Raw genomic sequence first — 9,741 nt, 5'->3', positions numbered from 1 at the left:
ACGGTAAACTCTGCAGGTTTTTATCCTGTGTTTGCATCTCATAAATGATTTTTTTAAAATTAAACTTTTAAAAAATTTTTATTTATTTATTCATGAGACACACAGAGAAGGAAAGGTAGAGACACAGGCAGAGGGAGAAGCAGGCTCCATGCAGGAAGCTGGATGCGGGACTCAATCCCAGGACTCCGGGATTAGGCCCTGAGCCAAAGGCAGACGCTCAACCTCTGAGCCACCAGGCGTCTGTAAAATTAAACTTTTTGTTTAAGATTTTATTGGGCAGCCTGGGTGGCCTAGTGGTTTAGCACTGCCTTCGGCCCAGGGCGTGATCCTGGAGACCTGGGATCGAGTCCCATGTCAGGCTCCCTGCATGGAGCCTGCTTCTCCCTCTGCCTGTGTTTCTGCCTTTCTCTCTCTCTCTGTGTCTTTCATGAATGAATAAAATCTTTTATTTATTTTTATTTTATTTTTTATTTTTGAATAAATAAAATCTTAAAGAAAATAAAAAATATTTATTTGAGAGAGGGAGGGAGAGGGAGTACAAGCAAGGGGAGGGGCAGAGGGAGAGGGAGAAGCAGACACCCCGCTGAGCAGGGAGCTGGATGCAGGGCTCAATCCCAGGACCCTGGGATAATGACCTGAGTCGAAGGCAGACACTTAACCAACTGAGCCACCCAGGCTGCCCCTGCAAATTAAACTTTTTATTTTGAGATAAACTGTCGAGTCACATCCAGTCATAAGAAATAATAGAGAGCCTGTGTACTCTTTTTTTTTTTTAATATTTTATTTATTTATTTGTGAGAGACACAGAGAGACAGCGGTAGAGACATGGGCAGAGGAAGAAGCAGGCTCCCTGTAAGGGACCCAATGCAGGACTCGATCCTGGACTTGGAGATCATGCCCTGAGCTGAAGGCAGGCGCTCAACCACTGAGCCACCCAGGTGTCCCAATCCTGTGTACTCTTAAATCAGTTTGCCTAAATGATAATACAAGACAATAATATAATACCACAACCAGGATGCAGACATTGATACAATCCCCTGATCTTGTCCAAATTTTGCATTTACTTGAACCCATCTATGTGTGTGTATGTTTAGTTCTATGCAATTTTATAACGTGTAGGTTTTGCATATCTACCACCATAATCAAGATACAGACATTTCCATTCCCCAAGGATCACCTGGCTGCTCCTTTTATAAACACACTCACCTCTCTCCTGCCTCCTACCCTCTTCTTAATCCCTGGCAACATATTTTATTTTTATTTTTTTCCTGGCAACATATTTTAGTCTCCATTTCTGTGATTTTTGTTGTTTCAAGAATGTTACAGAAATAGAATAATATGGTACGTAACCTTTTGGGACTGGCTTTTTTTCACATAGCACAATTCTCTGGAAATTCATCCAAGCTGTTGTACGTGCCAATAGCTCATTACATTTTATGGCTGAGTCGTGGTCCATGGCATGGATGTACCTCAGTGAGTTTAACCATTTACCTGTCGAAAGGGGGGGGGGGCACCATCCTCCCTTCTGATTACAAATGGGATCTGACATATTGGTCTGTACCTGCACTTCCCCCCCACTGTGGGTAGCTTCCATAAGCTCCTCTCAGGTCACTTCTGCCCTTCTCTTCTGTCTCTGATGCTTCAATGGGATCCAGCTTCCCATTGGATTCAGCCAAGGTCTGCCTCCCCCTCCCCCATTCCCTCTCCTCACAGTTCCTAGCCTGGAAGTTAACTGCCCTAGGGTACCTCACCATCCTTAGGGGTTTAGCTACACATTTGTAAAGGACAACTTTGACCCAAATGGAATGTGCCCTGTTTCCTTTTAGGACAATAGTCTAGCCTTCCCTGGGGGTTCCTGAGCTTTCTTGGTGATGGAGTGAGAGTCTCCTGAACTTATGCTGGGATCTTCACAAATCCTAAAGGCCCTGCCTCCTCCCACTCCCACTGCCTCATCTCAGAGAACCCTTCCCTTTCCAGATTCCAGCACCCCGCTCCTTCACCAAAATACATACAAACACACAACCCTATGATGCAAGGACCCCCATCCTTCAGAGAGACTCTTTGGACACTCCATTTTAAGGACCCTTGGTGCATTGTATGTCAATTATTTATTTTAATTTATTTTTTATTCTTACCAAATGCTTTGAACTCTTGTATCCTTTCTTTTGGTGTTTTACTCCCAGGATTCTAGATAATGTGTTTAAATTGCTACCCCTTATTTTTCTATTTCACGTTATCCATTGACTTCCACTGGTTTGGAAGGTGATAGGGTTTCATACACACACACCCCCTCCCCCTAGGACACTTACTCTCTCCTTCCTCACTGAAGAATTGCTTCCGGATTTATTATTAGATCAGTATTCATGCCTACCCTATTATGATTACATAAAATCCTGTCCCCAGCTGAGCCTTATAGTATGCTATGACTACATTATTCTTGGATAACTTTCTGTTTTCATGAGATTGAACAGTTGCTGTCTGTAGTCGTTGGCCTAATTTCCCACCACGAAAAATTCTTCACGGTAAGAGTAAAAGCTCCTTGGGGTGCCTGGCTGCTCGTAGGAGGAGCATGTGATTTTGATTTCAGGGTCATGAGGTCGAGCCCCACATTGGATGGAGAGATTACTAAAGAAGAAAAGACACTTAAAAAAAACTCCTCTTGGGGTGCCTGGGTGGCTCAGTGGTTGAGCGTCTGCCTTTGGCTTGGGTCATGATCCTAGGGTCCTGGGATAGAGTCCCTCATTAGGCTCTCTGCAGGGAGTCTGCTTCTCCTTCTGCCTGTGTCTCTTTCTCTCTGTGTCTCTCGGGAATAAATAAATAAAATCTTAAAAACAAAAACAAAACAACTCCTCTTAAAAGTCTAAACATGCTGGGGGACATAGCAGTTTTATGAAGTGGTATTAGAAATTATTCTAAAAAAATTTTAGGTGTGATCATTGTATCTTCATGATGTTTTAAAAAGCTCTTTTTATAAAAAAAATAATTTATTTATTTGAGGGAGAGAGTGAGAGCACACATGGTGGGGAGTGGCAGAAGGAGAAAGAGAATCCTGAAGCAGACTCCCTGCTGAGCACAGAGCCCTTCTGGGGGGACTCCATCCCACCACCCCGAGATCACAACCTGAGCTGAAACCAAGAGTCAGATGCTCAACCGACTGAGCCACCCAGACAGCCCCCGAAAAGCCCTTATTTTAAAAATACTCCCTGGATGGAGTATACGGATGAAATGATAGAATGGCTGAAATATGTTTGAAGTAACAGTGGGGGATACATGTAGCTCCCCAGAGTCCACTGACTTGCTCTCAGCAAGACTGCTTTGCACCTTAATTCCTGGATTTTAGTTCTTGGCACTATTTCTCCAAGGCTAGGAGTGGAGTAAGGTGATGGTTATCCCAGAGTCATCAGGAGGAGCTTGGGGAGCTTGTTAAAAATGCAGCCTCTACTCCGACACCACAGAATCAGAGGTTTCTGAGGATAGATCCTCAAGTAGCTGCATTTTATTTTTTCAGATTTTATTTATTTGAGAGAGAGACAGAGAGAGTGCAAGCAGGGGGAGGGGCAGAAGGAAAGGGACAAGGAGACTCTCTGCTGAGCAGAAAGCGCAATACTCGGCTTGATCCCAGGACCCTGAGATCATGACCTGACCCAAAGTCAGACACTTAACCCAGAGCCACCTGGAGAACCCCGATAGCTGCATTTTATTTATTTATTTATTTATTTATTTATTTATTTATTTATTTATTTTGATAGCTGCATTTTAGACCAGCACTCTGGGTGATTCTAATGCACACCAGTGTTTGAAAATTATCCTGAAGAACTTTTGATTACGGAAATTTCAAGCATACATTGTTATGGGCTGAATTGTGGTTCCTTTTCCACCCTATTCATATGGTATTTGGTAATGGGATCTTTGGGGAGGTAATTAGGGTTAAATGAGAACAGTAAGAGTGGGGCCCTAATCGGATGAGGTGTCCTTAGAGAGAAAGAGACACTGAGAACATACTCTCTTTCTTTCTGTCAATCATTCTGTCCCCATGAGCCCACAGGAAAGGCCACATAAGGACACCAGGAGAAGGAGAGAAGGTGGCTGTCTGCAAGCTAGGAAGAGAACTCTCACCAGAAACCAAAGCAGATGGAATCCTGATCTTGGACTTCCAGAACTATGAGAAAATAGATTTCCATTATTTAAGCCACCCAGTCTATGGTATTTTGTTACAGCAGCCTGAGCAGAGTAGTAATACGCACACAAAAGTGGAGAACATGGTTTAGTGAAGCTAAACCCTCCACTTGTTATTGACACATGGCCAGTCTCTCTCTCTTTCTCTATTTTAATAAGGTTTTAAAATAAGATTTTATTTCTTTATTTGACAGAGAGATTGAGAACACGAGCACAAGAAGGGGGCGTGGCAGGAAGAGGGAGAGGGAGAATCAGGTTTCCTGCAGAGCAGGAAGCCCGATGTGGGACTTGATCCCAGGACCCTAGGACCATGACCCGAGCCAAAAGGAGATGCTTAATTGACCGAGTCACCCAGGCGCCCCTGACACATAGCCATTCTCATTTGATCTCTGTTCTACCACGTGTCCTGCATATGCTAGATTATTTAAAGATTCATTTATTTATTTTAGATAGAGAGAGAGAGAGAGAGAGCACAGGTGGTGGGGAGGGAGAGAATCTCAAGCAGACTCCCCTCTGAGCAGAGCCTGAAGGGGGCTTCAATCTCACAATCCTGAGATCATGACCTGAGCCGAAGCCAAGAGTCAGATGCTTAACCAACTCAGCTACCCAGGTGCCCTTGCTAGATTATTATGACACATGACACTGGTACATATTTCAATGTGCATGCACCTCCTAACAGGAGGTACATTCTCCTAAACAGCCGTAGTACAGTGATCCAATTCAAGGAACTTAAAATATAAATAGACCACTATTATCAAATATAGATATTCAAATTTTCCTAACCATTTCAATAATGTGTTTTATACTGTTAGCTTCACTTTCCTAAATCCAGGATCCATGCTACATTTAGTGATAATGTCTGTTCAGTTTCCTTTCATCTAGAACACTCTCCTGCCTTTTTTTGTTCCCATGAGATTGATACTAAAAAAAAAAAAAAAAAAAAAAAAAAAAAAGACCAGGTGTTTGGTAGTGTCCCTCAATTTGGGTTTGTCTGATTTTTCCTCGTGAGTAGATGCATGCATTTCATACAATCATAGTGCAAAAGTGCTATCCTGGTCCTGTCCTTCTGTGTGGGGAGAGGTGTCACATGCCTTGGTTAAGGCGGTGTTCGGATCTCACCACTATATAGGTGCCTTCTCCCCTTTGGAATTACCAAGTAATGTCTGAAATGACACTTTGAGACTATGTGAAGATCCTGTTTAGGATACATTTTAACATTTTAAAAAGCTTTGGAGAGCAGGAGACAGAAATGCTCCTTGCTCTCAAGGAGTAAACATTTTACTTGGGGGTGGAGTGCAGGAGGAACACAACAGACCAGCAAATAAGCAAATAGTTAAGAGGTTCAGAGTGTGAGCCTCCTGAAGGCAACGACTTTTGTCTTGTTTACTGCTGTGTGTGTTGCCTAGAACAGCATCTGGCACCTACACTTTATAAAGACGTGTTGAAATCAATGAATGAATGGTGTTCCTGCTATAAAGACTCTAAATTAGGATATTCATTAGAGACTCTGGGGTGAGGTGAAGTTGAGTGGCTATTTTAGGTCAGCTGTTGAGTCGGAAAGAAGATGAAAAGCAAATGTAGAAGGTCCCTGAGGCAAGACAGAATTTGGTGTGTTGATGAGCAGAGAGAGAAGACCACCAGGAATGGGGAGGGAGGGGTGGGCAAGGAGAGCCAGCCAGGCTGAATCCAGGTCCCCTCAAGATCAGACTGATGAGTTGGCCAGTGGAGTGGGACTCTGCAGACCACAGCAGGTAGTGTGGATTTTACACGGGAAGCCTGGGGTCAGGGCAGGGGTTATAAGCAGAAAGTGATAGGATTAGGGATCCCTTGCTATAGAGAAAGATACCTCTTGGTGCCTTTCTGTGGACTTCTCTTACCATTTGGGGGGCCCACTGGGGGATCTAATCAAAAGGGGTAGGTAAACACATGCAGTTTTGTGTGCAGTTTCAGAGGGTTCACTGGGTGCTCAGGTTCAGACTGGTTTGGTCCATGCCACGCCCCTCAGACAGATAAACTGAGACTCACATCTCCTAATAACTAGCACCAACAGAGCCCTTAATCTGTATCAGGCTTTGTTTTAAGTGATTTATAAACAGCTCAGTGTTTGCCAACAACCCATAAAGGTCCTTCATGATCCCCATTATATAAATGGGAAAAAAGAGAACCAGAGACAGCCTTTTCCATGATCCGGTAGGTAGTCAATGACAAGGGAAGGGTGACAAGACTGAAGTATCTCTTCTTAACTATTAGGTGAGGACTCCCTCCAAGTTAACCCAATCTCAGGGGTCAAGGACACTCTGAAGTCCATGCTGGGTCTTTCCAAGGGTCTCATGCTCAGTGGCTAGAAACTGGTTATTTGACCCCATCTGTGCCAGGAAAGCCGGACAAAGCAAGGGCTGTCATTGTTGGGGTCAGGAGAGGACCCCAGGCTTGTAAGGTGGGGAGGCCGAGTGGCGGAGTCCCACCGCTGGCAAGGTGGACAGGGTGAGGGGATCATTCATTCAGTCGGAGTGTGCGTTGTGTGCATTTGTTGCTTGTTACCTTGTGTCTGCTCCTGGGGTCCGTGGGAGCATTTGAATCTTAGTAAATCAGAGCAGAGGCTCGGGAAGGAGGTTGCAGGACTTCAACTCCCGCTCACGGCTCACTAGCTGGACGACTTCAGGCAAGTTACTTAGCGTCTCTGTGACTCCTTTTCCTTGTCTGTAAAATGGAGATAATCAGTTTCTACCTCATAAGGCCTTGTGAGGGAGGACTGGAGGAGACGGTGCGCATCAGGTGCCACCCAGCCTGCGGCGGGGTCGGGGAGGGGGCTCCTCAAGGGCAGCCTATTGGATCTAGTGTGTCGTTCCGCAGTGTGTGCCGGGTGACATCCCATCAGCTTCACTGTGCGTCCGCTGGGTGCTACGTTTGCCATCCTGCGTATGCCTCAGCGCTTGGAGCAGCTACAGCGGTACTTTCCGGATCCTCTGCTAAAGCGCTGGTTACAAACTTCTGCGAACCCGGGTTCCGGAAACACTCCCTCTCCGCCGCCCCGCGATCCAGGACTAGGAAGTGATAACTTCCTTTCAGTCTCCCGGGGTGCGCGTCCCTTAGCCACGCCCAGCACGATGTCGTCACGCCTCAGCCCTCCAATCCCAGGCATGATGCTGCTAAGCCACGCCCACCTGTCAATTCCAGGCCTGGGCGAGCCCGAAGCCTCGCACAGCTCACCACGCCTCCCTCCCTCCCTCCCCGCTCTAGCCACGGCTTCTCCCTCCGACCTGGCCTGGGACTGTCCCAGGCCACCCCAGTCTGACACCTGGCCCCGCCCCGCCCCTCAATGCCTGAGGCCTTGAGCAGTCACTAGATTGTGGCGGGTGTGGGTCCTGGAGACTTTATTTGCCCGCAAAAGGGTCTTGCCATGGGAGGTTGGCAAAGTACATCTTGCCCTAGGGACACATGAACCTTTGGGCCTTGGAGGGGGGTTAGGCAGAAGCCCACTTAGAGACCTCTGCCCACCCCCCTTTATCCATAAATGGTCTGTATTTCAAAAAACATCTCCAGGGATCAGTCTTCCTGTGGGGAGAAGAGAGCCAAAGGCACCTGGGGTGATGTGGGGATACCCCTCACCAAAGGCCACTTGTTTTCTACCTTCATCCTCAAAGTTCCACCCAATCTCTGGAATCTATAGCAAGAGAGGAAAACGTTATGACTGTTTTGTTTTTGTTTTTTTAAAGAGGGGAGGTCAGAATTGGGTAGGCTCCCTCTTGCCTCTAAGATACAAAAATAAAAAAAAAAAGAAAGAAAGAAAGAAAGAAAAAAAGAAAAGAAAAGAAAAAGAAGGGGAAAATGCTACTTCGTTTGCTAAAAGAAACACATGAGCTACATATAGCTGTCACCTTGGAAAGACCCAGAATGGGGGTCTTGCCTCACTGAGTGAAGAGAGGGGGAAGGAGGAAGGGTGACTCCAGGGAACGTGAGGAGGGGGCTTCTGGGTTCTGCCCCCAGCCACTCTGCCTGGCTTCCTCTATTTTCGGTTCTCTTCTTTCTCTGGATCTCTACTCACCCCCTCTTGATCTCTGTCCCCTTCTCTCTGGGTCTCTATCCCCCATCTCTCTAGCTCTCTAGATCCCCCTCTCTCCTTTTTGTGTCTCTGTCCTCTACCTAAGTCTCTTGTCCCTCTCTCTGACTGCTCCCCTCCCCTCTATGGTCTCTGTCCATTTCTCTCTGTCTCTGAGTTTCTCTGCCTTCTCTCTCTCTATTTTTTTTTAAGATTTATTTTATTCATACATGAGAGACACACAGAGAGAGGCAGAAACACAGGCAGAGGGAGAAGCAGGCTCCATGCAGGGAGCCCGATGCGAAACTCCATCCCGGAACTCCAGGATCACCCCAGGGCTGAAGGCAGGCGCTAAACCACTGAGCCACCCAGGCGTCCCGTTTCTCTGCCTTCTCGATCTCTGCCGTCTATCTGGACTTTTGGCCATACCCCCTTCTCAGCCCTCCAACTCTGGGGCTGAAGACTGTCCATGGATATTTCTCCCCATCAATTCCAGGGCTGTTAATCTACACTTCTCCTCCCAGAGTCCCCTTTTGTATCACTAGTAAGGGCCAAATGACTAAGTGTTCGTGAATGGAAGATGAGCAGAAGTTAGGAAGGCTTCTCTACCTCCCCTATCCCCTTCCCTGGGCAGCACCCATTGGTGATGGTGGAGCCCATAAATGGACATCTGCTTTAGGTCTGCTTTGTACTGCTGTGTGAGCAGGAGCTAACCTACTATTGTCGTAAGCCACCGAGATGTCAAGGTTTCTTTGTTACAGCAGCTAAAGTTACCTTACCTAATACCATGCCCACCCTTCCTTCTCGTACAGAAAGCTGCCAAGACCCCAAGGCTAAAATTCCTGAATTTTCAACTCCCATCTATTTCCAATGGCAGGACAATATCCTCTCCTATCAGGACCCTACCCACATCCTACCAAAAGCTGAGTCAACATTTAAAGGTAATCTTACCCCAGCCTTAGTCTCAGCTCTACCTTTGACCTAACCTGACTCTGACTTCAGGTAAATCCCTAGCTCTGTTTCTCTTATAAACCTAACTTTGACTTTGTCCTTAATGTCATCATGTCGTGGCCTAATTCTCTTTTTAATGACCTTGGCCTTGATGCAACCCTTAACCTTAAGTCTGATGATTATGACCCACTTATATCACAAGTCTAAATCTTAACCCTGGTCCCGAGCAGAAATTCACCCTGACCTTGATCCCAGCATCAGCCTCAATCCAGTCCTAGATCCAAACCCAGCCTCGATTTTAGCTATAATCATAGCCTTGATTTTGATTCTGGCTGTCTTAACTCTATACCCAATCTTTACCCAGGTTCTGTGTACCTAACTCTTACTCCAACCATGGCCATAACCCAAACATCAGGGCTAGTCGTCACCTTTACCTGAATCTTAATCCTGTCTTCAACCCCGAAATAAACTCTACCAATACTGATTGCTGCTGATCCTTAATCTTAGCCTTAGCCTGCTTCTTAATTTCTAATCCTAATTGGAACCAATCTCCAGTTCTAAGAGTTACATATAAT

The sequence above is a fragment of the Canis lupus genome, chromosome 1 (assembly GCF_011100685.1).
Source record: "Canis lupus familiaris isolate Mischka breed German Shepherd chromosome 1, alternate assembly UU_Cfam_GSD_1.0, whole genome shotgun sequence".
Taxonomy (NCBI): domain Eukaryota; kingdom Metazoa; phylum Chordata; class Mammalia; order Carnivora; family Canidae; genus Canis; species Canis lupus.
The sequence above is the reverse complement of the archived record's forward strand: the minus strand, read 5'-3'. Positions refer to the sequence as shown.